General features: G+C 38.1%; 1 long non-coding RNA gene across 1 annotated transcript in view; it reads right to left on the reverse strand.

Moving 5' to 3' along the window:
• Nucleotides 1-371: 371 nt before the first annotated feature.
• The window catches only part of LOC113946178, a 42,719-nt gene continuing 15,438 nt past the window's right edge, over nucleotides 372-27,652 (reverse strand). The window contains exon 3 of the long non-coding RNA XR_003527335.1: nucleotides 372-575. This is a non-coding gene — a long non-coding RNA (uncharacterized LOC113946178). The remainder of the gene's footprint in view (nucleotides 576-27,652) is intronic.

A 27,652-nucleotide genomic window follows, 5' to 3' on the forward strand; every position in this document is an offset into this window, starting at 1 on the left:
ACAGGTGAAACTTGAAAGGCAAATTCAAATACTCAGAAAAACAGTTATATGGAGATCAGGCAAAACAAGTACAGAGGTCAGTCAATCTGCAGCTGCAGGGAACAGGGTTCTAGACAAGAGCAAGAAGAGCCTTTGAAGTGCTCCTTGACCTGATGCGTATTATAATACTCTTGTGCTCTGTTTTGTACCTGAGACATATGCGCCCTGGAAAATTTTCCTCATAGGTGGATTTGCATTCTCCCTTGTGTTTGGACTGACTCAGGGAGGAAAGAACAGCTACCCTGGTCTGATTTAACAGGCAACATTGACTCAAACTGGATGGTCTGTAATCTTCCAAATATACACAAGAAGGCCTTGTGAACTCACCTGCTTCTTTCCCAGCTACGTCTTCACTTTAGCATGCTGCTGTGAAACATCACTTGACACCATGTCCAGTGCTCAAAGAAGACCTGAGGGGCCAGTGTAGAAGGGGCCCTTCTCACTGCCTGCAGCAGTGAGGCCTTTCCAGGGCCAGCGGCTGGCAAGGTGGGAGCTGGAGCGTCTCCATTTGGCGTTGCCCCCCACACTCCAGCCAACTAAAGCAAAACCAAAACAGGGACACTCAGAAATTACACAGACAAGAGGTTTCTTTGCTCTGAGAAGCCCACTGATCCCTCACCAGGAATTCTAAGGCAGACAGGTGTCATGGTACAGCTTGACAGGGCTGGACACAACCTACGATTCCCCACAGAGCTCCTGGCCACTACTGTCATTATCTGCTGGCTGCCTACTCAGGCAGAGATGTTTCACCTGCAGGATGTGAGCCAGGCAGGTGGACCTCTGGGAGTGTTCTTACCCATCACTTTTACTTTTGGGAAGAAAGAAATTTGGAGCAGCTTTTTTTTTTTCTCTCTGTCTAAAGAGACAGGTATGTGACTTGGTAAGGTTTGGAGACTTGGCAGGGAGACAGCTTTAAACCATATCACCTTATCTTTAGAATTTAAATTATTTCTGTATTTAATATTGATAAATCTAATTTGCAGCATTCCTGCTCCTTCTTTAACCTAGAGACAGGATTAACATTAATGAGATTTCTTTTATTGGTGTGCAAGAAATTCGGTAAGTCAAATTCACTTAACCTGTATTTGCATAGAATATTTACCTTTTCCATAATATCCTTAATTTTGTCAATACTGAAAGCAGATCATGACTTTGTTTTCAATGTTGCTAAAAAAAATTGTCAAACGGTTTTGACATTCAGCAGAGTACTATTCTTGTCCCGGCCCCCCAAGAAAATAACTAAAAGCCTTCAGCCAAGCATAATGTTGTTCTGTTCTGGCAAGCAAATTCTTGGTATCTTGTAATTTTTGAAACTGTAGCATTACCTGCTTTATTTCTATGCTGATAATGGTATACAGAGAGGATAGCATCTACATTTCTTGTGATTTAAAGCAAGTGCTCCCGGAAAAAATTAAGGGGTTTTATTAGTCACATTTTTTAGCTCATACTGAAATATTTTTTAAAATGGTTTTGTTTAAAAAGATCTAGATCATTTGTTCAATTATTAGGTAAATGGTTTGCTATGTTCCATCTCTGCTTGCTGTCACTGGGGGTAGCTTAGCAAATGGTGATTCAGTCCTTGGTCCAAAGCTCATTGTACTAAGTCTGCTCCAGATGTCATAAATACATCTTGTTGGGATGTTTTATTTCTCTCACTTCCCTGCAGGCAGCCCAGACTGGAATGGATTTATGTATTTTTATTTTGAGACTGTTTTTGCTGGAAGGCCTACTAAAAAAAAAACAGGCTTTGCATTTTGAGCGAGCTAAAGTTGCACACCATGTACATCTTTATTTAGCTAGTGAGTTGATTTATGCTCAGAAGTATCTGAAGTGGACTACCTTCAATACCCTTCAGACTCTGAGATATTTTTTCTCCTTTTCTTGTCCAGCTCCAAATAAGAACAGCTTGGATAAGTATCAGCCTCAGATTTTTGCTATTAAATTTTGATTATCTTTTTGTATGAAGAGTTCTACTGAGGCTGCATGGAGAGTATTCTGAGAGCCAAAAGTGCCAATTCTGTACAACATAATTGTTTCTGTGTCAGTGTATCCACTGGAAAAAAATCCCTTGTTTTATTTACCGTAAGGACTCTTTTAATAGAATACTCTCATTAGAATATTCCTATCACATCTCTTAAGAGGTATCTATATCCTCCAGCTGAGTAGAGTCTACAGAGATCCCTCTGAATGGACTGACATACTCAGATATATCAATCAAACAAAGCAGCATCAAGTAGAGTCCTCACTGTGTTTCAGAAAATAATACAGTTTCATTACAGAATCACAGAAACACAGAATTACAGAATGCTCAGGGTTGGCAGATAACTTGAGACCATCTAGTCCAACCCCCCTGCCAAAACAGGTTCACCCAGAGTAGATCGCACAGAATTGCATCCAGGTGGGTTTAAAATATCTCCAGAGAAGGAGACTCCAAAACCTCTCCAAGCAGTCTGTTCCAGTGCTCTGTTACCCTCACAGTAAAGATTCATCTCATATTCAGATGGAACTTCCTGGGTTCCAGTTTGTGCCTCATCCTCTTGACATCTGCCCTTAAGATGTTTGTATGCATTGATAAGATCCCCCCCAGCTTCCTCTTCTCCAGGCTGAACAGGCCCAGGTCATAGAATCATAGAATCATCTGGGTTGGAAGGGACCTCCGAGATCATCAAGTCCAACCCCTGATCCAACACCACCATGGTTACTAGACCATGGCACTAAGTGCCACATCCAGTCTTATCTTAAAAACCTCCAGGGATGGAGAATCCACTACTTCCCCGGGTAGACCATTCCAATGCCTGATTACCCTTTCTGTAAAGAATTCCTTCCTAATATCTAACCTAAACCTCCCCTGGCACAGCTTAAGACCATGCCCTCTTGTCCTACTGCTGGTTGTCTGGGAGAGGAGAGAAACCCCACCTGGCTACAATCTCCTTTCAGGTAGTTGTAGAGAGTGAAGGTTCCTCACCCTTTCCTCATAAGAGGTGCTCCAGTCCCTTAATCATCTTCGCTGTCTTCTGCTGGACCTGCTCCAGGAGCTCAATGTCTCTCTTGCACTGAGAAGCCCAGAACTTGACACAGCACCCCAGATTCAGCCTCCCTCGGACTGAGAAGAAGGGCAGGATCACCTCCCTCAGCTTGTTGGCAATGCTCTTCCTAATGCACCCTCAGGGTACCCTTGGCCTTCTTGGCCAAAAGGGCACGCTGCTGGCTCCTGGTTAACTTGTTACTTTAAGCAATACAGTTAATTACCATACTGCTGTGTTTACAGTAATCAGTCACAGAGTAGAACTGAGTCTACAAACCTGTGCATAGTGCAGTGTGGCGCCAGTACCGTTGTACGGGCTGGCGTTAGCTCTGCACCAGTGCTGTTTGGGCAGCGCCCCAGCTGTGCTCCTATACCTGTGAGGGACCTGCCCTGGCAGAGAGGGTTTGCTCTTGGGCATTTGATGGCTCATGAAACCAGCTGCAAAAGCCAGGGGCCAACCCTGCTCTGGGAATTCATTGCTCATTCTGTGGCTTGAGTGGGCGGGGCAGAGATATTTGCTCTGCTCTGTGGAAGCTCTGCTTTGTGAGCAAACTTATCAGTATAAGCTGAATTCAGTGTAAGCTGCTCTTAAAAATGAGGAAATTCAGGAATGTCTCTCAGGAGAGCTTTGTTAATACAATGTTTCAGCAGGCTAAATATGATTTAGTCACAAACTGAGTCAAAACCCTTAGTTTTCATTTTCCAGTGAAATTTTTGTCTCACTTTTTATAAAGACATACCCATTAGGACCTTATTTTGTCCCTTGCTACCCACTGGTGGTACCAAAGGAGGATAGTACTTAAATATATGATCTTCTGTTTTTCTAACATGCTTTAGAAAAGTCACCAGAAAACATCTAAATCATCCTCAAACATTGCCAAAGCCAGTTAAATTAGGTAGGGACATGTATATGTGCAAGACACTGCTTCAGATACTATTCATATGAAAGGAAGCATTTGTTTCAGTTCTCATTAAAAACGTTAGAAAGTGAAAGTAAATACCACTATAGAGAAGAAATTAAAAGAAATTCTGATTCTTCAGAACAAGGTGATCAGCTCAGATATATGTGTATGTGATGTTCTTAGAGCATAGAAGACTTTAAATGATAAATCAAATAATTTTATTTCTTATTCCTAGTGTCCTGGTTTTGTGGTATAGAGTTAATTTTCTTCCTAGTAGCTGTTACAGTGCTGTGTTTTGGATTCAGCATGAGAATAATGTTGATAACACATTGATGTTTTAGCTGTTGCTAAGTAGTGCTTACCCTAAGGCAAGGACTTCTCAGTGTCTCTTGCTCTGTCAGTGTTCAGGTGCACAAGAAGCCAGGAGGGAGCATGGCCAGGTCAGCTGACCTGAACCAGCCAAAGGGATATTCCATACCATAGAATGTTATGCCCAGTGTATAAACTGGGTGGAGTTGTCTGGGAGGGGCCTCATCGCTGCTTGGAGATGGGCTGGTAATCAGTCAGCAGGTGATGAGAAATCGTGTTGTGCATCACTTGTTTTTCTTGGCTTTTCTTCCTCTCTCTCTTTTCTGTCTCCTCCTCCTTCCTTCTTCTTCTTCTTCTTCTTTGTTTCAATTATTAAGTACTTTATTTCAATTATAAAGTACCAGTTACGTAGTGAGTATCACAATGACACGACATTCAAACATAGCTTCTATTACTTATTTTTTTATGCTGTGACAGCATACAAGCAGCACAGCCTGGTACATATATTAGGTATATGTGGAGAAGAGTCCATTTTCTTAGGAGAAATGTAGTAACATTCCTCTCTCACAGGAAAGTAACCTTGAACATCTGCAAATAGTCCTTTGAACCACAGCAAGTGGAGGAAAGAGACTGTTGTTAAAGAGGTAACATTTTTTGATGCATAGACGTGGGTGGAAGTATGGAACAAACTTGAGATTGTCAACTAATAAGTCATGATCATGAGCTCATAATTTATTTATAACATCCTCCACACTGGTTTTATTACTGTCCTGTGCAGCTTTCTAAACAAACACTATCAGCCTGTCTTTTGTTCCATCTGTGCTCAAGTATAATACTGTAAATGTCTTGTATGGGTAAATTAGAAGGCTTTTTAAACTATTGGAAAAATAAAATTAAATGCTAATCTTACAAAGTTGGATATTCTTTTCTAAGTTTCTCTTTAGAAGTAATTCTTTATATGCCTGCTTAACATATCAGGGCAACTGAGACTGCTGCTTTTGTTTGGCGTAATTAGGCTTTGGTGCCAACTTCTTTTATGCTGACAACATTGTGCCAGGTCCTATAAACAAACTGTTTTATAATAAATATAAAGATAATAAATTAAACAATAAATTAGGTAGCTTGGTTCCTGAATGCATCAGAGCAATATCTGTTACTTGATGTGCCACAGTTTATAATGTGTTATATGTTGAAATAGTCAAAAAAGCTAGAAGGTATTACGCATTCACTTTGAGGAGGAGAAAGACTTCAGCTGATCTTAAGATCGCACTTGTGACCCATAAGATAAACTCCGAGGGAGATGTCATGCATGTGGCTCTGAGAGCGGATGGCCCAGAAGAACTGAGTTTGTATCTTGTGACTCTAGGACACAACACAGCACAGACTGGCTGCATTCATCATCCTGTCATCCACAATCTGCTTCAGCCTCAGTCTTGTCAACAGGGGAATAAGACCAAGTTTCTTGGTGCATAGGTGCCCATCACAAATATATGTTTCTATGCAGGTTTCTGCTTTATTCCATAATGCACATGCACCATGTGTTTGTGGCTAAATGGTCTTAGGGACTGATTAAGTCTTAAGGCTAGAAGACTTAAAGTTCATTAGCAATGACCTTCAAATACAGGTAAGCCTAAAATGAGTGTCTTGCAGCCAGTTCCTCCATTTTAGCAACTTCCAGCCTTCCTCAAAATGACTTTTGGGTCATAAATTGTGATTTTAAATCTTCCTTTTCCTAAGTCTTTAAATTCAAGTGTCATGTGTTTATGACTTTTTCCCAGTCCAAAACCTGGTTTGGCTAACCTTGTGAAGGAATAACACAACACCAGGGGTTAAAGTCATGGCAGTTTTCCACTGATGTAACTTGGGCCAGAATTTCATCCTGGGGTATAAAATGATTAGCAACACATTATACAGCAGCACAAAGCTGTTACAAACCACAGACTGTTTGACTTGTGATCTATCCACTTGCATGACTGTGCTCCCACATTTTGACTCCCTGTACCGGAAAAGCCTCCAGACTGAAGCAGTAGTGTAGAACAGGAAGATTTTACAGCAGCTCAATAAATACATCATTAACAAACATAGCTGTCTGTCTTAGTCAAGAGGGAGCTTGAGCCTTTGTTTTTAGTCCATACAGTAAAGTTTGGAGCTTCCTGGATTAGACAGCCATCTCTGTAAGAATGAGAGGGTGAAAGGAAATGGGTCAAACGTGCCAATGTGGAATTTGTGAGGAGTGTGGGATTTCAGAGACAGATCTGAAAATGATAGAAGGTTCCCAGTGTCCAGCTACGGCAGGCACAGAGAAAGCATGAGGAAAGCAAGAGAGATAGGATTAGAAAGAGTAGGAAGGAGCATCCAGGCAGACTGAATCAGTGGGGCTTGGGCACATAGTAGTTGATTGATATGGGTTCTGAAATGCAATCAGGAGCGTGGTGGCACAACACCTTGAAAGCAAGACTGGGAAGCTGAAATGGAGACAAACACCTGTAGTTGGGCCAGGTTGAGGTCTTATTCTGTACTGAAGTCAAGACAAACAAGAACCCTTTTGTGAAGGAACAAGATTCAGGATGGGAGAGGTTCCAGGCGTGGAGAAAAACATACAGCAATTGACAGGACTTCATGATACAGACTTTACAGTTATTATGTATATACACATTGTATGTTTCCCCAAGATTTGTACCTCCTGGGCACGCCCAGGCATGCCCACTTCCCTGCTTCCCTCTCTGATTGGCCGGAGAAGCTGCAGAGAGGAGACAGCCACCATTCGCCCTTTCCTTCCCCAGCTCCTCCCACGTTCTTCCCCCTTTTACCTGTGTCCCTATCCCGATTTGTTTCCCCATTTGTCTGTCTTATGCTCCACCCCATGTTCTAGCCCTTTCCCTGCCTGAACTGATAAAAAAATCCCGTGCATGCCTCAATAAAGTATCCCATCTGCACCCCTACCTTGTCTCCGGACCCATCCATGCTGTGTCATGGCCCCATCCCCCCTCAGACCATGGCACCCTTTCATGGTTTTCAGGACTGTGATATACATCCTTACTTTGTTGCTTCATTATGCAGCTGTGTAAAGATAATTGAGAGAACTAAGCTAGATTTTTCATCAACAAGCAATAAAACGTGATAAATATGTTACGTGGAATGGCAAATGTTAGAATTAATAAGCTGAAATGTTGACGAATTACTGTTTATATATTTGACTTGTAATAATTGCTTCATTTATCATCTGAATCTGAAAAACTTAAATAGTAGGCATTTATAATTAATTTTCTCCCCTTGCAAACTGCAATTCATTCCACACTCAAAGAAGTCAGCGTTAATTTCTTTTCTATCAGCCACAGGCCATAAGTTAATGCATAAAAAAAAATCAGAACATTTAGAATAACAGTCTAATTAAATTATATCCTCTACTGTTGGAGAAAAACACATGATTCTTCAGGAGATGATCAGTCACTGCAGTAAACACCATTTAGTTCTTCTTACAAATCTCTGTCTACCCACTGGCATTCTTAGAATGACAAGATGAAGAATTTACTTTGCTGAACAGATGAAGGATATTGACTTCAGTCTCATTAGGAACTTCAAATGAGAATGGCAATGGGAGTTCATTAAATAATAATATTTTTCCATATACTGAGTTTTCTTCATCATGCAGAAGAATATGCTTTACACAGCAACTGACAAAGCCCACATTTCTGATTAATGCTTCCCCATTGATCAGCTAGATAATGCCCTTTCCTTAAGGTCTTTTCTGTTTGAGCAGCAAGGGCTGCTACTGCCTAACTGAAACCAATAAGGTAGATGGTGTCCACTTCAGCTCAAAACTATGGAAGTGCCCTTCTCCAGGCTGAATCTGCCTGAGTCTCTGGGAAGATCTGGGGACTTCTGTGAGGACCACATCAGTTAAAGTGGCTACATACAAAGTACTCTTCACAAACAGAAGCTGCTGTCCTATGGAGCAGAGTGGAAAAGTTATCATTAAAGACCTGTTGACTTATACAACTTTTCTAGTCAAAGAACATTCAAATAGGTATAAGAGATCCACTCAGTGTATACAGGTGGGAACAACTGTCAGAGAAAGGCTGGACTAGCTCCTTCTACACAGCCAAATGATCTCAGGTCTCCCATAAACCACAGAATCACACAGAATCATAGAATATGTCGAGTTGGAAGGGACCCACAAGGATCATCCAGTCCAACTCCTGGTCCTCCACAGGACCATCCCCAAGAGTCACACCATGTGCCTGAGAGTACTATCCAAACACTTCTTGAATTCTGTCATGCTTGGTACTGTGACCACTTCCCTTGGGGAGTCTGTTCCAATGCCCAACCACCCTCTGGGTGAAGAACCTTTTTCTAGTATCCAACCTAAACCTCCCCTGAGATGACATCAGGCCATTCCCTCAGGTTCTGTCATTGGTCACCACAGAGAAGAAATCAGTGCCTGCCTCTCCTCTTCCTCTCTTGAGAATAGCTACTCACTTGACCATGCATAGTCACTTGGGCTGTGTGTGTGTGGTGAAAATCACCCATGTAGCTACTTCAAATGCTATTTTGTTATAGAGTTGTTACAGCTGAAAAATAATTAGGTTGGGTTTTTTTTCAAGTGGTAGACATTATCACATCATAAATATCATTAAGTTTTGGCAAGAGATTGAGTAGTTCATGCTAAAAAATTGCCCTCAGTATAATCTATTTACTTTTAATGATGTTTTTTTCACCTAAGTATTAGCAAGAATCTTGAAATACTAAGGATATTTTGCAAACTGAATATAATGAATGCTTACTTGTGTACAGCCACTACCAATTAGTTCTCAGTTCTGTGTTAAGATTGGCTTTTCAAGTATTTTTAATTTCAAGATCTTAAGGGCAAAAGAACATGTGACTTCTCTTATGGCTCCCTACCCTAATTAGTCACTTAATTTCACATACAGAGAACTAAGTAGAACTGACAGGCTTTGGCTTCCCTTGCATTCTTGCAATTCTCTTTTTCGCAAGATACCATTAAGGTCAGGAGTTTTAGAAAAGGGTAGAAATTCGTCTCTTTCAAGATGCATTCCATCACCTTTCTCACGGAAACTTAGGAAGGTCATTCATTTGCACAGATTTTTCCATAGTCCTCCTGTGGTATTTGAACTTTCAAGACAGTGGTCCAATTCTTGTTGTCTCCAGGAAAAGGCATAGTTGCAAGCGGCAACTCTCCAACAAGCTGCACTGGAGTTGTATGCAATCCATACAGTCCTGGCCCCCACTCCCACAACTGTTTGGGCCTTTTGCACTGAAAAGTCATGGGAAACAATCTACAGAAGCCTCTCAGAGGGCTTCACTCCTCCCTCTTTCCAGCAGAGTTCCTTTACCAATGGGCAGTTGGATCAGATTCCTTTGGTGCTCCCTTGTCCTGCCTGGTGGTGTAGTGGAGAGTGGAGGGGAATTCTCCCCTTCTTTGCAGCCCTGAGGATGCTCATCTGGGACACAAGTAGTGAGTACTTGAGCTCATTTTGGCTCACCACAAATCAAGTTAAGACACTTTGTTTAAAGGTGATTGGCAGCAACTCCTCTTGCAAGTCTACAGGAAAAAGAGTAAGCCAACTATCTGTACTGAAAGGGATATGTTCAGCATCTAGACCCCAGAGATAATTTTAGACATGAAATCTAATTTTACTTAGCAGCCCTTGACCTAGCTCTAGGGTTAAATGAGAGACAGAAGGCTAGCAATTCTTTGTAGTCAGCAGAGATGACCTCTTCCCCCTCTGCCCCACTCCCTCAGCAGACCAATCATTGTCTTCAGCTGCAACTTCGGCCCCTGGCAAGAAGAGAAATGTGATGCTCCACACTGGCACATCTTTGTCCCTTTATCAATCACATCAGGAATCACCAAAAGTTGTGTTAAGGAATCGACATAACCTGGACTCACTAGACCTGAAGACATTGTATACAGTCAAAGGAAAGTCAATTCAAATCCCTTTCTCATAACGAAATGACTGGTTCCATGTGAATAGATGTCCTGATCATGGACATCCTTATTGCAGGTGGAATATTGGGTTTTTTCGCTCAGTTTCTTCAGAGAAACAACAACCAAAAAATTGAGATAACTGACGCAATGGACAAGCAGTTCTCTAGTGGTATACAGAAAATGAAACTATCAAGTCAAACCTCTATTTAGAGTTCATAATTCAGAAACATCAGCAAGAATAATTTTAAACAAATTGTAACTGTTATAATTACATTGCAATTACACTAATTGTATTGTAGTTAATGCACCTGTAATATAATGTGCTTTTATTTTCTTTCCTTAAACCCAAACAATCAGGTGAATGTATTACAAAAAATTGTTTGAGCTATAATATAGCTACCCTATGCTGGCACAAATCTAACCATGTTCATCATCTCATCTCACTTGCAACTTGTCCTGTTCACTGCAGAAAGTGATCTTTGGACTTCTCTAATAACCAGCATGAAAAATGCTGCAGAGAGTAGTTTTGGAAATAGAGCAGCATTTTAAATCATTGGAAGCTAGGGGATGATGTTATCCCAGTGTAGGATAAAATCGCTTTCACTACTGAAGGTCTTCCCTCTCCTCCCCTCCCCTCTTTTTTTCCCCACACTATCACTGTTCTGTTCAAGCTCAGTTTTCCTTTTACATGATTTAATACTGTATATCTCTTCAGATTATCTTCTTTTGTCTTAACTTTTAAATTCATTGTAATGTTGTTTGTTTCTCTTTTTTTCTAACTTAATAAACCGAGGCAATTAATAGCAGAATAAAAGAAAGAATTAATTTGTCAGCTCCTAGCAGTTGCCAGGCAACAGACAATAATATTACCATTCAGTTGATGGTTGGCTTAATTACTGCCTAAATAAGTAGTTTTTAGGTTTGAATTGTCTCCTTTAACATAGTCCCAAAGTGAAATTCATTAGGCTATAGGTTTCAGGTCCCCACACAAGAAAGGATAGCAAGCACTAGGATTGCTAATTTCCCCACATAATACAATGTCTTGTTTATTATCTAATAAAATAACTCGTGCCATAGGATCTTATATAGGATTTAAACTGTCATTCCAAGAATTGCTTTTTCAAAGGTACTTGGACACCTGAGCTGACAGGCCTTTGTCCATTAAAATGAATGTCTGGTGCAGAACAGTGCTTAATTTATTTTACGCTTGAAGATAATATTTGATGATATAATAAGAGCAAGTTGAAGATGTAGAAGTATAAAGTGAGGAAAGTGAGTCTGTGCTGTTAAATCTGAGAGTTTTATCTAACTATAGCAATTCGATAAATACCATTGACAGACTGACTTACAAACAAGACAATAAACCCACTCCAGTCTTGAAATTTTTAAATGTGATACTTTTGTTTACTCATTTTGCTAGTGTTATTGAGACATTTGAGTTAGGAAAACTGATTTTATCTGAGTGTATCAATTAGTACATAGATTTTAATACATAATAAGGCCTGTAGGCCAGGCAAAAAATATTATTATATAATTTGTGTCATGGCATGCTGTTGAGACGGAGTGACTGTTTTGCTACAAAGTATCGTAATTCTTAATGTCTTTTAGCAGAAAATCTACTCAACTGTCTACACAGTGTCAAAATAAAGATTCTACAACCAAAGATAAATGATGACATTGAAGTATGACCCTGGTTGCTCAGGAACTCCTATGGAACATGTACTGAATATGGGAAGGGAAGAGAGGCGACATTGGTAAGGTGAACTTGAAGAGACTTTTATCTGTTTCATCCTTGGCCAACACTAATCTTACCATGCTGTATTTACAGATGAATGGAAAAGAGCTCTGATCATTGACGGAAGACTGTAGCAGCTGCAGGATGTGTCACAGTCATTTACAATTAGTATGTGAGGCTGTAAGCTGAAGAGGCTGAGGTGAGGTTAAGCATGCCATTCAACCAAAGTCATTAAGTAGGGTGGTAATCCTCAATGTATGTATAAAGGAGGCACCTGGAACAGTAACCAAATGTATCTGACATGAACGAATCAGACCACAGGACCAGAAGAGTTTTTAAAACTCTAGTCCCACGTCTGCTCATGGTAGGGTCGATCAGAACAGGAGGCTTTAATTCCTGAAGATACGAAATCAAGATCTTACCATGAGTAGCCCAGCAGTCAAAACAGCATTTTGTAACTAACAAAGTTAATCTTTGTCAGTGTAGGAGTAGCTCAGTTCAGCTTAAGACAAAATTACATTTCATTTTTTACATGACAGACTCACAGAGATTCAAGTCTGATTTTGGGACTATTTAATAAATGTCTTCAATCAATATGTTATGTATTATGTTATATTATATTTGCAATCGGATATGTCTATCTTGTATTGGCCTCATAAGCCACCAGCGTACCTGTAACAAATGTGAATAGAGCCTTCCTAAATCTTCGTTCGCAAAGCCTAGCCATGATGATGATATTATATTAATTATATTATATTATATTATATTGATTGAAGAAATTCTAATTGAAAAGTCACTAAGGTTTGTAGATAAATTTTGTTTCCCTTCTGCTGTGTTGTTTTTTTTTTTAATTTCATGGTGCAAATATACACTTGATATTTAAAAATCTTAAAACAATTTTGTTCTGATTTAATTAGCTGGGGAAGGTCATATAGGTTAAGATGATATGTAGGACAGAGAGCTTACTGTAACACTTACAAGCATGTCTTGTGAGACAGTGTCGTCTATTTTATGGTAGGGTGAATTAAGGGTCAAATTTAGTCCTCACATTGGTGAACGGCAACAGATCTGGGAGGAAACCCTAACAGTTTCAATGAAAAGTGTTGAATGAGACCAAAAGAGAAGGGCTTTTAGGGATCTCAGTTCCCATTGGTCAGATAAAGTGACTTTTGTCTCGATATATTAAGAAATAGTGTTAGGTCCTAAACCAGTTTGCTACTATTTTATACAACTGCTTTACCAGTGTTTTCTTTTTCCCTTTATGCACACATAAGTTTGCCGGCAAATTATTTCTGATTTAAATAATTGATTAAGAGTCAAGTTCAGAAGCTGAAAAACTTGAGGAGAAAGCCAAAATGATGTCCCTAAAGTTCAAAATTAAGGTCTTCACACACAGCCTGTCTTCCCTTCTTATTGTTAGTCTGTGTGTACTTCTGTCACCTGATTTGAATAATTTTTCTCTATTTAAAGGGACTTCTATAAAAATTTTGCTCAATATTGATATGGCTAAAATTATTGCTTTCATCTTCTTTCCAAGGTGTTTCCTATTACTCAGATCTAAGATTGGTAATGGGACAGCGCTCTTCTGTATTTCAACTTGCACATCTCTTTGAAGAAAAACTAATAATTAGTAATCACTTAGACTTAGGGGAAGCTCAATATCTACAGTTACAGTGAGAATTTTGTCCAATGGAGGAACATACTCTGATGGAAGAACATTAACTGGTAATACTGACTCTAGAATGATTAAACAAGCAGAGTATTACCTCACATTTGCTGCAAGTGAACTGAAATTCCACCTCATTGAAAAGCTTGGCTACATTTTAAATAGAAACAGAACACAGATTTAGCATTTACACATGCAGATTGGGGTTATTCCTTTCTAGAGGAATATTTTTTTTGTTGTGGCTTAACCCCATCCAGCAGCCAAACCCCAGGCAGCCACTTGCTTACTCTCCCACCATCAGTATTTAGGAGAGAATTGGAAAGGTAAAAGCCAGAAAATTTGTGTGTTGAGATAAATACAGTTTAATAGGAAAGCAAAAGCCATGCCTACAAACAAAGCAAAACAAGGAACTGATTCACTGCTTCCCATGGGCAGGCAGGTGTTCAGCCATCTCCAGGAGAGCAGAGCCCCATCACACATAAAGGATGCTTAGGAAGAAAAATGCCATCACTCCAAATATCCCCTCCTTTCTTCTTCTTTCTCCAACTTTCTATACTGAGCATGGTATGGAATATCCCTTTGGTCTGTTGGAATAAACTGTCCCAGCTGTGTCCCCTCCTAATTTCCCATGCAACCCCAGCCCCCTCATCAGTGTGGCAGTATGAAATGCAGAAACGGCTTTGGATCTGTGTAAGCCCCGCTCAGCAGTAACAAAAGCATCTCTGTATTATCAACACTGTGTTCAGCACAGATCCAAAACAGAGCCCCGCACCAGCCACTGTGAAGATTAACTCTTCCCAGTCAAAAATAGCACAGGGGTTCACCACACTGATGGCAAAGCCACAACACAAAAGTCAGAGAGAGAGGTTCGTTGCTACAGAAGTTAATAGCCATAACATGAAGCATAATATGAAATCATATTTAAGTCAAAAATGCTAAAGAGAAAACAAAAGAGAGGGGTTTGTGACTGCAAAGAATAAAGCTAGATCACTGGATTAAACAAAATGTTAAAACTGAGTGTATAGTCCTCCTACAGCCCGTGAGCGCACGGACAGAATCCAGGGAAGAAGCTGCGGTTCTGGTTTCCGCGATTCCTCCGGGCAGACCCGAGGGCACAGCGCCACCTGCCGCCCGCGCCGCCGCCGGGGAGAGCGGGAATGTCGGGCACAGAGCGACCGCGGGGATGGATGTACAGGACTTAATATTCCCTTTTAGCACACAAAAAGCTCACTGAGTTTTGTACCCACACAGGACTGTTACCCTCCCCCCGCCTCCGGTAAACTGGCTGCATCAAATGCAGCCTTAAGATTGTTTTGTTTGTTTTGTGCGCTTTTTGTTTTATTTTAAAATAAATCTTATATTTTTATTAAAAAGAGAGCCTTATCTGAACATAGTTAGCTTTCAGTAGAAAATATTCTAAAAGCTTGAGACAATATTTAGAAATTTAGTCACACAGACAGTCCTATATATTTTAATTTATAAGTAAATGTTGAAATTTTTAAATGTCAAGTAATCTATTACAGAGAATGTACAAAATCAGCTTCACTGGGAAAGGTGGGATTAAATTATTGCATTATGCAAATAATGCTAGCAAAAATCTGATTATTTCGCCATGTAAACTAAACTGTTCCTTTATGGCAGCAGTTTCACAAGCAGTGTACTTCAGAGAAGGTAAACAGGAAAGATTAAATCACTCCTTTTTAGTGACTCAGCTTTATTGAGCCTAGCAGTTACAGTCACAGTAGCCTTCAAAGTGTTTTATTGCTCTAAGCATACACTAAGCCAGATCCTAGTTTTCCAGTTAACTACACTAGGACCATTAATGCATATCTAATTTGGACATGAATTATTCAAGTCCCATTACTTTGGGCCTTATTAAAAACCTTTAGCAAGTCAGGTAAGTGGTTAAGAGAAGATAAATGTATTTGCTGAGCTGTAAATGTACCACATTCTCAATAGCGTAATTACATTGTGAGACTAGATGGCGTATTTGATGATGATTCACATCATAAAAACATTATAAAAATATGTGAGGACATACCATCACTTGAGTCACATTTAAGGTCAACCCTGACAATCACCTGTACTTAATATTCTGTCAAAGCTTGACTGTTCTATGGAACTTGTTACACAAGTAAACCTTTCAAGAAACCCACTCCTTTCTTTCTTGAAAAGCTACTATTTCAAGCAAGGGTGGCAGAACTGGAATTCCTGAGGAGTGAGTAGGATTTGGGCCTTGGGCACTCACCTTCAGAAAGACTCTGGCTCTCCTGCACTGAAGGCAAACCTAGGGTTCAGTAGGAGAGACATTAGGACATCTATGGGATGGAAGTGACTCTGTTTTTGATATGAATTCACAGTCTGAATAATCAGATCCATAGGTCATGACATTCAGCCACAGTGTGGTGGAAATGGTATACCATTAAAGAGCCAGAAGATATTATCTGCTCACAGGAGAGTGCTTCTGGGCAGAAGCTGTTCACTTAATGAGTTTATACAGTAATTCTTAAGGAAATAGGGAGCTTGTGGTTTTTTGCATCATAGCTGCTGCAGTCCAATAAAACATTTAGCCACTTAAGCTCTAACTTAAATGTTTGTTACATATTTTTAGCTATTTCTTGTGACACGTTCTTAAATGCTTTGCAAAGTTACTGTTCTCTGGAAGTCTGCTACCAGCATCATGTATGGTGCAAAATAAAATTACATTTTAATAGGAAATCCTAAACTATGCTGGTAACTGGTAAATCTGGGGTGGTATATAGAGGAACCTATTAACAGCACAGATACGGCTATAGATAAGCTGCAAAAGCCTAAAAGTATTATCACATTTATTTCACTGTGCTAATAAATAATTGGAAGGAGTCAAATCAAGAGAACCGAGTTTTTTATGGTTTGATTAAAACAAGCAGAAATTATTTTGGCATTGCAGTTTGGAAAAGTGTACTGCCATTTGACTTCAATATTCGTTCTAGGCAGAAAATGATAAAATATATCCAAACACTTCTTTATGCAAGTGCCTTTTCTCAGTTCTAAGCCCTAACATTTGTTTAGGTGTACAGTATCTAATACAAGAGGTCAGCATTCCATCTTTTGCATTACCAGGTAGCAGAAGTATTACCCATTATCATAAACAGAGGTATCTATTCTCCACTATGCATAAATGACATTTATTTACTCAACATAATTGTAGGGATCAGTTTTAATGCCATAGTCCAGTACAGTACAAGAGAAAGGCTGGTAGAGAACACTTAGGTTCTTGAGTGCTAAAGTGAGATTCATCTCACCTAATTTCAGCCTTTTTCTTCTGCTTACCTAGGTTTTCTTTATTGAATGTAATGGAAGATAAACACTTCCAGAGGGCAAGTCATTAGAGAGAACCAGGGCAGAAAAATCAATTCAATCCTAGATGTTTGATAATAGAGAAAGTTTAGCTAACACTTGCCTTCTATTTGAGATCTAGTTTACCTTGATGTTCCTGATAACTACTTGTCAACTCAGCTGTCCTGGGGATTGTACTTCTTTCTTTCACTGTTGATCAAAGATGATCTACCCTACATCTTTTGCCAAAGAAAAATTGGGAAAGTTTGACCTTTCTTGTGGATATTGCCAGGCATTTTATCTTTCATCACTCGCAAGACATATGCCAATTCAGAGCGGATTCTATTATGACTTACACAAATGATGTCTAATCCATTTCACCTTTACATTACTCTCTCATACAAAAAATAGCAAAAAAAAACAAAAAAGAAAAAAAAGCAATATATGTCTCAGTAATTAATACTTGTCTGGCAGTTTTAAGGTAAGTGAAAATGAAACTGCCATTTTCATTATGACTTCCTTTTGACGATGTAATAGGAACTAATCATTATGGACTAGACTGGCCAAGATGCATATGAAAAATGTGAAGGGTTATTAATAATTCTTTCCAGGTCCCATTTACTCTAGGAACTTCTGTCAATAGCATACATCTGCTATAATGTGCTAGCTCATCTGTTATGTCTACCAATAGTAAGAATGGTACCAAGGCTTTCACTTATTTCCATGCCTGACCCACACATTAAGAGGAAACCTCAGCACACAGGCCACCCCGACAGAGTTTGCCAGAGACATATGCCTTGTTGTACTTTCCCTTTTGAAAATAGGGCTGCAGAGACTCAGTCTTTTGGGAATTTTGGAAGTATTAGGTTAGAGTTTCCTCACAAAGTCTTTATTATGTGGTGTACATTTTATCCTAGGAAAGAATAGAGAGAAAACAGAGAAGTTCACGCACTGTCTTGGAGATGTTGCACAGAAAATTTTGATGACAAGTAGAAGATTTATTACAGGTCTCTCTTGCCACACTGCAGTGAATGATTTCCATCTGCCCACTTCAAGAGTTCCAGAAATGGGAATAGCTGTAGTAAAGAGTCCCAAAAGGTCTGAAAGGTCAGTAAAATTTTACACGTCTTTAAGAAAACTGCAGATCATTTCTCAATTGGTTGGGATGTGCCACAGAAAAAACACAGCCTCTGCTTGTGTGCTATTAAATGACTTCAAACTCTATTTCTTGACATTTTTTTGGCTAATAAAAAGATACACCTAAGAATAATAAGCACATATGGGACATTTATTTGTCATACTATCCCTGACAAGTGAATTTCCCACTGGACTAGAAATACAGAACTGCTGTGAAAACTTAGACAACTTGTTATAAGCAAGTATAGGCTAAACTAGAAAATGAAAAGTAGTTATTTTGGAAATTGAATCTTAAGGCTCTAAATAACATCATAGAAAACTTCATGAAGTTCTTTATATTAACCATATTTTTCTAAAAGGAGAAATAAGAATTTTTTTTTGTGTGTGATACTGGTACCTTCAAACTTTCTCTTTTTAAATTTACTCATTAGACAGAACTGAAAATCAGCAGTAGCACATATTATTATTTTACACTGACAAAAGTTCAAATGCGAGATCCGATCCTTCCTAAAGGTTTAAAGTATGCTTGTAAGCAGCATGGAAGGTGTAACATGGTTTCCAGGGATTTGACCATGTCAAGATGCAGAGCTTTAAAACCAGTTTGGATAAAACCTGCTGTTTGTAACACACTATTGATGAAGATACTTGTTCTAAAATTTACTAGACTATGTGACTGTTTGTCCTGTGCAAACACAATGGAAGGAATATATCAAACATTTTATAAGCAAGTTGCACTGCAACACATTCTATTAAAAACAAGTTGCTTGGAAGCAGGATTTTAGAAGCTTTTCTTTTCAAAGCAGAGTTTGCATATAAAAATTCAGATGGAAACTTTATGGAGTCATCTTATGTCAACAGAGAGGGATCTATTTCAGGCACTGAAATCAACATAATTCCTCAGGCACGTAGTACAGAATAATTTAACACAACTGGTGGTCTCTGCTTAAGAAAAGCCAAACACTGGAGCAGCAGGGATTCTGCAGGTCAGGAAACAGCGTGGGAAAACCTGCTGGTACTATGGATGGCGTCCTCATTTCAAGGAACAGCAATTCTAAACATTCTCTTAAAGTCATCAGTAAATACATAAAACCTTTCAGATGAATTTTCACTTTAGGTAATTAGCAGCAAAGATGAGAGACAAAGGGTTTACTTTATGTCTCACCTTAAGTAATTTATGATTTCCACTGCTAGTGTTCCAAGATATAAAACAGCATTTGGATACTTAAGACACAAAATATATTGAAACCTTTGTTATTAATAATAATCTGCAGCAACAGGTCATATTCTTATATGAATAAAATTGACTTTAAAATTTCATATTAACAATAAGTTAAAAATGGGTTTCAAAGTCATATCATATTATGATTACATTACGTATATTTGCAGTGAAATTGCAAAAAATGGCTTGTTAACATTTCAAGCCTTCAGTGTGAAAATTAATTTTAACTAGATACATGTAAAATCAGTAATTATGGCAGCTTGGTCTGATTAACATGAGTTAAAGCAAGCTAGAGTTTATGTTAATTACATTAAATACCTGAATTATAACTTCTGTTACAAACAGAAATATTTCAGAAACTGATGGAAAAGCACTGAATAGTCTGTCCTAAGAATTTCTATGGAATGTGCTAATTTTTAATATACTTTTTCATCTTTCCCTTCAATATCCAGACAGAAGAAGCTTTTCGCTTTTCCCTTCTCTACCCCTATTCACTATAAAAGCATGTCATCACAATTGAGGCAAATACTGGTCATCAAAAGAAAACAGTAGAATAAAGGAAGATATTACACTCCTGTTTCACTACAATAGCTAATCTCTTACCTTGCATCTTTACTCAGTAGAGTTCTACAAATTTTCTCCAGATCCAGTGCTTGAACCCAGGAAGTTAGAAGGGCTTTATCCTATTTTCAGTAAGTCTAAGGTAGTTTTTATATGTCAAACTCACACTGAAACATATCACCAAATTATCTTTACCCAGCAATAAGATTTAATAGACAAACTCCTTCTTTTTGACTGTACTTTTTTTTTTTTCAATGTCAGGTTTAGTCTGAATCTCTAAAATAACGTATATAGTTGACTCAAACTATCCCACAGGGTTGCCTCTATTCTTGCCAGATTTTGACATTTATAAGTTTATGTAAGGTCATCTTTCTCCACAGGCTCAGAATTACAGCAATATCACTTTTTCTGCTTAACAAAACCAGTTCCCAAAAGGGCAAGTGACTACAGGATCCAATTGCTTGCAAATTATTTCCAAAAACCTGGGAAAGCAAAGAGAAGATGATATTTAATAGCACCTCATATTTACCCAAGAATTTAAATTTCTGGAATTATGTTATCTGTTAAGAATTTTGAGGCATATCAGTGCTTTTAGTAAGCTTAGATTGGTCAAAGAACTGAGCTAACACTGCAGTCAATGGAAAACACCCATGCATGAGCTAAGGGACCCAAGGTCACAATCAAGTTGGCTTTAGTGACAGCAATCATGTGTATGTTGATGGAAGACAGTGCTGTGTGCCTAGAAAAGAAAGGTATTTTCCCCATTTCTGGGATCTGCCATTCGTTGCCCTCAAGGGACTGTGCGAAGTTCTGATGCAACTCCATTTTTGTTCTCCTGACGGCTGCAAGGACTAATTTTTTCTGGCATTTGTTTTTCTAGTACAACAACCCAATGCCACTCCTTCCTCCCATAATCCCCCCTGCTTAGTAGCAGCATACAATATTTGAAGTTTTCCACTACAGTTCATTTGAATCTTTAAGAGTGCAAATGCAATTCACCTTTATGTAAAAATTTAAAAAAAAAACCAAAACCACCAACCAAAGCCCCCCCAAAACCAACAAAAAAACTCCAAAACATTGGAGTTTTTAGTTTCATTAGTTTCATTAGTTTCATTCAGTTGGATTTATGCCACCAGGAACAGCTTCCTCTTTCTGATTTAAGATTCAATTTAATAAACCCATGTCCAACCAAAGAATGTTCTACAAAAACCCCTGCCACTTTTGTCTTTTTAATTGCAGAAATATGTTGTTAGGTTTTTTTGTGGTTACACAAAGCCATGGTACTTTTCAGTTTTAGAATATGCAAAATAGTGTAGTTCCTTCTGCTGTAGGAAATCTTGACTTGTACGTGAGCTGCTCTTGCAGCTCCCAGTACCTCCTGCTCTGTTTTCCTTGAGTATTGCTGTTTCCTATGCAGAACCACATAAAATACTGCTCTGTTCTCTGCCATAATCTTTCTTACAAACTGTCTTTCCTTCATTAAAATCAATGAAAAAACACCACCACCATCACCACCATGAATTGCCCCCCCTTGCCTCCCGCTTTGCATACAGCAAGAGCCCCACTGAGCATGGATGTAGAGGATTTCTTGCCTATATTTTATCTTGTTCTCTGAATGTTGACTCTCTAACTTCCATGTAGAAGAAAAATTATAATCTTCTATTATTAAACAATAGAAAACTTCTCATGAAACTGATTTAAAAATTGAATCTACCGGTGAACTTGTATGATTAAGTAAACAAATACAGGACTTATACTCCATCAGGACCACTTTACTTTCCCTGCTTTCAGTTATGCCCTTGCTTTATCTTTTTTTCCCATTCTGTTCAGCTGCCTGTGTTTTCCAGGTGGTCCTTCAGCTCTCATTGTTTTTGACTCCCCAGTACTGTAGTAGCAGTGATGTCATTCCAAACCACACAAAGTGTTCGCCATGGTGTGTTCTGTGATGTCTGTCTCTGGTCATCCATATTAGGGAAATGATCAGAGCACTCCATATTGTTCCATATTTACTTTTTCCTTTGGAAATCAAAACATGGAAGTGTTCTTAGCTTCCTAATTTAGGATATAATCCAACACAACTGTGCTATAAAGCTGAGTTGACTAGTTTTGCTTTAACTCCTGAAGAGCAACTACCAGAATCATGCTGAACCTGAAGTCCATCACTTCTATCAGGTCCACAAAGATCATCATTTAAGAACAAGGGCATCATATAGAAATGCACTTTTTCTCTGTCCTCTCACAGATTTTCACCAATGGAAGCAGGGAGGCTAAGCCCTCAAGACTCTCTACTTCACTCCCTTGGATTATCCTCAAATCAACTCCTACATAGTCTACTTGTAGATCTTCTGGATAACTATTTCCAGGTTAGGCCACTAAAATCACTCTTTTAACTGCGGTAAAATACCTCATGGCAGTTCCCAACACCGACTTCTGCTCAAAGCAAACCTTCCCTTCCACTCAAATCAAGCAGCAACTTGGTTGCTTATTCATTGACACCAACATCCTTTCTCAGGTGAAGTACAACTCCTGCTCTTCTGGAGCACAGCCCTGTACTTGGAGAGATGCCTGAGAAGGCACAGGTGAACTCCCTTGATAGGTTAACTCACTTGTGCTGTCCCTGTCATGAGCTAATGAAATTTCTATCACTCATGCACACATGCTTGGTCTACTTCCCATTCTCAGTCTTTCATTATGTGGGATAGGGAACACAACAAACATATGTGATATGTTTGATGCAAAACCATAAAGAAGTAACTTCTACTACACACTATACTTCTTTTAACTTCTTTTACATACCACAATCAAGATGCACAAATATTAACAAAAATAATTTTACTCGCTCTACATATTATGTATGAAATTGACAAAATCTACAGTTCTCAGAAAAAAAATTATCTCAAACTGCTGTAGTTAACACAACTACATTCATTAGAAGTTTTAATAATGAAGCAACTTAACTAGAATCCAAACAAATAGGATCAAATCCACAAAAACACCACATAGAACACTATTACAAATAAGTGAATAGTCACTGACAACTATATTTAGGGTTACTCTCGCTTTCTTGGTACTGTATACCACAAATTTTAATGTAGTAGTAAGCCAGAGTACTATCAAAATTCTGTATGAGATTCACATACCCCTACAAAAATAATGAAATAAGTCCATTTGACAAGATGTATTTTTCACAGTACATAGAAATGTTGTAATGCATACCTGTCCTTAGTCCAAATTTCTTAACATAAATATAGAGTTCTATTATCTGGACCACTGAAACAAAAAAAAATTTTAAAAACCACATCAGCTCACACAACGAACCTCTGAGACAGTAAACAGCAGTATTCACACTTACACATTCATCAGTGTTAATGATAATGGTAGATATGAAAAGCAGCAAAATAGTATTAGTTCCTTCTATTTATCTGTTCAGCTGCGCTTATTCATACCAGAGAGTGTGTATGAAGGATGTAGTCAGGAAAGCAACAGTTCTTGTACCTCAGTCTCACTATAGTTTTGTTATGCAGCTTTATGCTACCATTTTATCTGCGGGGAAGCTGCAAGATGCATGGTTTATTCCTGATGCAGGAGACTAAAGGGGAGAATAAGGAGAAAGCAAGAAAAGTTAGGTGATCTTTTAGAGTCTGTTTCCTAGCTTTGCTGAGAGTCCCCCACATAAATCATGCACCAGTGACAAAATGGAATGCTGACATCATTTTATATCAAAGACAGCTGTGTTTGCTCCTCAGGTTTTTTGAAGATCATTCTGAGTGACACCTAAAATAACCTGGAAGGAAGATTTGCTTCAAATAGGAAAATTGAAGATATTTCACTTAGAGAAATAATATTCTAATTTCTCTCACACAGTAATGTCTCTGGACTCCTTCAAACATATACTGGATCGCCATCTCAAAGAACTTTTTTTCACACAGTGGGGCATTTTTGACCTTTCTCCTTTTTTGCTTTAAAGCAGTTTTTTTCAGCAGTAACTGTACCTGGGTAAAATTATTAAAGTGGCAAAGTGCAGCTGATCCAAAACGGATATGGTGACTGGCTCGCTTGATAATGTGGATAAACTTTTTTAGATAGGGAAAAACGGAACACAAAAATACCCAAACAAACCTTTCTGAGCCTTCTGCACATACTGTTGCTCTCAGTGTACTCTACTAAATAGGTAAAACTTGCAAATGTTCTTTGCAGTTGTGACTCAGCCCTGCTTATACTTATTTGCATGCTTATCTGTATATTAAAAGGGCTAACTTGGTATTTTGTTTGGCTGCATGGTATTTGCTTAGTTTTACTGGCATGTCAAGGGACAGTGACAGGACAGAGAGAAAATAAGAATGAATGCCTCAACTTAATGAAAGATCCTGAATGACACACTGTGGATGTTTGTTTCTGGCATGATACCACATAGTCAGTGACTTTTTAGATTGACCTACAGCTGACTTTTAGCAGTGTAAAATGATGGAGCTGATGATCAACCCTGTAAGCTTCCTATCACTGAAATTCTTCAGTTATCAGAAATAGAGAAAAAGCAGAGGGTTTTCAAGGGGGCTAAAATGACATAGTTTCTGTTTTCAATACCTAAAATAAGAATAATCTTCTTAATTGGAAAGGCATGGGTATAGAAAAACTGAAATGGAATTAGGGCTTACTGTCCAGGTTGTCAGTATGCTGCTAACATGATGAGGGGTGATAATGAAATTCAGTTACTGACTTACTGCTGTAAATGGAAGTTATAAAACATTGTTTTTTCTTTATAGAGGACAAGAAAGAAGTTTTCTTCTTTACTAGGGAGTTGTGAAGAGCAATTATTCTTTGAAACGTGCAAGGAAATTCATGGCAATGACAAACTGTTTATATTCTTTTAATGCACACCATGAAAAAATGTTTGATGGATAAACTGTATGGAAAGCATGAAAGTGGTATTGGTATTGAATTTCTAAACACTTATTTGGAATAAGTTTTGGCTACATTTTAAATATATTAAAATAGTTTAAGATTTAAAGTATGTAGTGTAAAGATGTTAACATTCTTTTAACCCATGTAATTTTGTTTTCATTATTAAAATAGCTTATGTGCTGGTGATCAATACACAAGATAAAAGGACCTCACTAGGGAAACAAAAGATAAGAAATGGGCAGCTCTTCAGGTTTAGGAGGAAAAGCAGTAAGGTTGAAAATAATCAGTTACAGAAACAAAGGAGAAATTTCAACCAAAAAGGAATTCTTCTGGTACAAAATTTTTGAAAATATAGAAAATACTAAACTAAATTTGACACCAGCTTTCAATTGCTGCAGAACCTGACTCTGAGTATTTCCATAGGACTCCTAAGCTTCTGGTTCTAATAAAATAAGAAAGACTCATTTAAAAAGATGTTTCCCACAAAAATTCTCTATATACCTTCTGGCACAATCTGTGTGAATTGAGACCTGAGGGCTTTAGAGAGAAGATATCTTGGAGTCTAAATGTTCAGTCTGAAAAAACTTCATAAACATAAAAGTTCCTAATATAAAACTTCATAAAACTTCATTTCACCTTTGGGATTATACTTCCATTAAGGTTGCTGTTTCCTATTCACTCTTTCATTCACTCATTCATTCATCATGTTAAAATGAACTGCTTCAGAGGAATAATATGAATGTCTCTTCTCTTTATCTACCCTGTGATAGAAAAAAAAACAGAGGGGAAATAACTCTGTATAATGCAATCCATTTTCAGTATTTTCTTCTACTACTATCCTTTTCCCATCTTATTTGAATTTAATAAGACAAAAGAGACACAACAACCTTCCCCTAATCTTGATGTCCTGCCAGTTTGAAAGTAGTGGAAAACTCAGCAAACAGCTTAGTTTTACTTTAGCTCTAAGGGACATCATGACTACAAAGTTCTTTTGTCTTCTTGTAGGTAATACAAGAAAAAAAGACAGAATAGACAATGGAGACTAAGTATAGTGTCTTAAAAAAGATGAAGCTGAGAAACTACTGAGTGACAGTACATGGTATATTGAACTAATCATTCTGTGCAGCTTGTCAGGGCCCATAGTTCAGAGATGTATGGCATTAAAGAAAAAGCCCAAGAAAACAGAAAAAACCCCAGTAATGAGTGGGGCTAAGGCTGTAGATTACGCAGGTGGTAGATATCAGTTATTATTTTATATTGATTATTATTACTTCCCAATCCACTTTTTTATTGCATAAAAAACTTTGCATAACATGGATGTGATCCCCCTAAAATTCAAATTCAAATGTGTCCTGTCAACTCGAGTGCATTTTGGACATGCCTTCCCTACTAACTAGATTCTAATGTCTACATCCTTCAGGTATTTTAACAGATTTTCTCCAATTTTTTTTACTCATGTTGAAGATCACAAAACCACAAAATAAGTACTTAGATATGTCTAAATACTACATATGGAGTGATAGAGCTTAGAAAGCCAAAGATATGTCAGATATGGACTTCTGAAATTTAATTTACAGTGCTTAAATTTTGCAAGATTTAGGCAGACAGCAATGGAATTGGTAAGTTTGCACCACTGGTTTAAGTAGCTGGAAGACTGTATGAATTAAGTGCCACTGCACAAAACACTTTTAAGACCTTGGTGCAAACAACACTCTTCATAGAGAGTGAAGTGTATTTCCTGTGGCTATGAATATCTACAGGATTTTGAATTTGCTTTTTCTTTCCTACTTGAAGTACTAAGCTACAGTTTAACACCTTTGTACATTATTCACCTGGTAAGAAAGATTTTGCCCTGACAGGCTATTTCACTGAGTGCAACCTTTTCTTTTATAGCTACTGCATTAATTTCTGTTACCTTTGTAGAGGCATTTATGTTCTGTTAATGTAGCCAACTGTTAACACTAGTTCTTCCTCATTTTCACTACAGTATATTAACGTAGTTCAAGGGAAAATTTATTTAATACCTTTAGGCATCTTGGGAATGTAGAAGTAATTGCAGGATAAAATAACTTAAGAAATGGAGTGAAGTGCATGTATAATTAATATGTGTTTTTTCCCATCTGGGAGAATGACTGGTGCTGAGAATGTAAGTGTAATTTATGTATTTGTAAATCCCATTTTTCTCTGGCTGAGGAGAATCCTTTCGTTTCACAAAAATGATGGACAGTTAAATCAAGTTAGGAGATAATAGATATGAAGATATTTCAACATTAGGTTCATATCTCCCTATTATTCTTTGCAATAATGTCTTCTATAATTAGGGGTACTTGCAAGGTGTTATATAAAGGAGTATAGAAACATTTTCTTAGTTTAGTTTCGACAGCTTTTGGATTCCACTAAAGGCTTGCTAACTCCTGGAAGTTTAAGAAAGACTAAAAGTCTCTGAATATACCAACACACAGGCTCATTTTTTTCCACTAATGTCAATGAGAGATTTTGTTCCACATCTTGAAATCCCAAGGTCCTTGGAAGGTTCATGCTTATCAACAAACTGACAGCATTCATTATTCTAAACATGTCTGTACATCTAACCCCTCTGATAATAAGTGAATTCCCCAGTCTTGAAATCAGTTTGGCAGCATCCATTCAATGGATACAATCTATCCTTCAAGTTCACTTCAGAGTAAATTCTTCCACATAGATGTTCATGAAGGATGGTGTGGATTACTTCATTTTGTAATTCTCTTGAAAATCTGTTTTTCCAGAGACTGCGACCTCAATTAGCATTTCCTTCATGATATTGATCAATTAAGCAGATTCAGAGTCTCATTATTTTGTGTTTTCATTTGTATTATCATTCTAATGTTTCTAATCTGGTTTTTATAGACA

Source organism: Corapipo altera, unplaced genomic scaffold, assembly GCF_003945725.1.
Source record: "Corapipo altera isolate COAL_440 unplaced genomic scaffold, ASM394572v1 0, whole genome shotgun sequence".
Taxonomy (NCBI): domain Eukaryota; kingdom Metazoa; phylum Chordata; class Aves; order Passeriformes; family Pipridae; genus Corapipo; species Corapipo altera.